Source organism: Rhyacophila brunnea, unplaced genomic scaffold, assembly GCF_057557595.1.
Source record: "Rhyacophila brunnea isolate RB1 unplaced genomic scaffold, BYU_Rbru_1.0 scaffold_43, whole genome shotgun sequence".
Taxonomy (NCBI): Eukaryota; Metazoa; Arthropoda; class Insecta; order Trichoptera; family Rhyacophilidae; genus Rhyacophila; species Rhyacophila brunnea.
Genome location: NW_028233098.1, coordinates 2,807,214 through 2,809,700, shown reverse-complemented (window position 1 = coordinate 2,809,700; position 2,487 = coordinate 2,807,214).

The following is a 2,487-nucleotide window of genomic DNA, read 5'->3' as shown; positions in this document are numbered from 1 at the left end:
ATCATGTTCTTTGTCCGTTTTAAAGAAAATTTCAGCCATCGCGTTATAACCAGGTATGCTATCTTTTCATAATAAAAGGTACGAAATACTATACCTTTAACCGCTCTTTGAAGTACCTATGGAAATATAAATAAACAGAACGATACCATGCAGTAAACTGCAACCGTGATACTTTTATTTTAATATCAAAAAGATAACACCGTAAAATAAAATATTTCGTGTTCTAATACAAGAAATATCTAAATATACTATGGATATAAGACGTAAACACAAGCTTTTAAATAAATTGTGACTCAAAATTATCAAATTAGCATACCATAGAAAGCTCAAAGGGCGCCCAGATTGCATATATATGAATTAAAGCAAGAAATTCATATTCGAATATAATATTCAATTTTATTAATTATCTATACTATTCAACTGAAAATATTATAAATATTTGCATAATTATCAGCCCAAAGTAATTGGTTACCTCCCACCATAGTACAAATATTTCCACTTACACATATCAAAATATAATACTATGGTTATTTGGACATGGTTGCAAGCCATGAAAATGAATTTAGCTCGTATTTGCAATATGTATTATGGAGCTATAAACATATTAAAATGGTCATCTAAAAAATTAACTCTGTGAATCAATTCAAAGAGTACATTTTATCTCGATGAATTTCATGAGTTCTTTTAACATTAAAAATAAATTAATTGTTCTTTCTGTCAATTATAAGAAATATATCGAAAAACTCAAAAAAAGATACTATTTTAGCATGGATTAACGTAAATGAGAAATATTTTAAAATAAATAGAAGATACTAAGGTGGTTTTATGTAAAAAATATATGAATAAATGTCTTAATAGAGCTAAAATATTATCATCGAACTAAGCTCAAAAAATCTTCTAATATGTATAAAAAACACATAAGCTTCAAAAAATATAATAAAAAATAGAATTCACTTGGTTTTCACGAGATATAGAAACAATCTTAAATTAATATTAAATATTTTTTTTTGAAACCCCTAGAAACCAAGATCAAACTATAATAATCTTTTAAATTCTTAGATAAATACGATTAAATCTCAAAGTACTTAGTCTCTTTTTTAAATAAGTTTAAGTTTACATTATTTTTATGTGCTATTATAAACATGTGGTTATATAAGAATAAAGCCAATTTTTTAGTTAATATAGTTATAAATTTTTTCTTTGTATTCACATGTTCTTAGTTACTGCATCTGCTGAGTTCCTGGAAGATTTATTTGTTTAAGCTATACAAAAAAACCATCGTATTCAATAAATGGTAATTATGTTGTTAATAATTATAAAATTCTTAATTCTATAAAATGCAAAGCAACAAAGACTGTTCGTACGATTACTTAAAGCTAAATAAATACGTAACTTTGAATTAGTTTATAATACTACAATTTATCAAATTAGTTTCGTTAGAATTGATTTTATATTTAAAATAATTGAAGCAGATGTATGATTGTATTTAATAAAATTTTATAACAAATTCTTCTGGAATTAAGAATTAAAAAAGAAATGATGTTTAGAACGTATTCCGCAAGAAAATTTATATTTCTGAATCTTCTATGTTTGTGGGTGATAATTTTGGTGTTTATTTAGAAAATGTAATTTTTTTACAGTGTGGTTTTAGTTTCATATGTAACTGTTTAAAGTGTTATGTTTTTATATTCCCAAAAAAATTAGTACGATCATTTTTATACTTTAATATGTAAAGTTACAAATATTTATATATATTGCATTATTTAGCTGTAGGTTTACTTATAACCTAGTCAAATATTTTTCATACACATAATATATAAGACAGCCTTCCTTAGTTTGAAAACCACCTGAAGATCTATTAATATCTATAAAAATATGGATTTATTCTAAATTATTATTTTATGATATTTATTTATGGTTTAATTTTCTTTTATTGATTTTATCTATTTAGACGTATTCAGTGCGTTGGGAATATTGCACAACTCCTTGATGCATTTTTGACACCTTCCCCTGATCTATCTTCATCAACCGCTCTTCTTCTCTCAAATCAGATGAGTTTAAGTGTCTTGCGGAGTGCGAGAGATTACATGTATGCTTGTGCTTTTTCCTGGATTTTTAACTCCTTCATATTTTTTATGATATTTTGTGACCACACCATCCCAATTCATCAGATATATTTTATGATATATATTTTAGAAAAAGATCACTTAGTTTTATAAAAGATTCCAAGTTAACAATTTATATCTATAATTAATTTTTGCCTTTGTAGTAACTAACCGAAAAAGAAATTTTAAAAGATTTTTCTTCACAACCATCTACAAGGAAATTGATTCCTTCGAAATGATAAAAAGCTTTTAAAAAATTATCGATTATGCATAAGCATATACAAACTTTAAAATTTTTTTTTTATATTAGATATAGAATTATTTTTATGATAAGCAAAATTCTTAGTTATAAACAAAGTAAATTTGAATAATCTAAACAAAC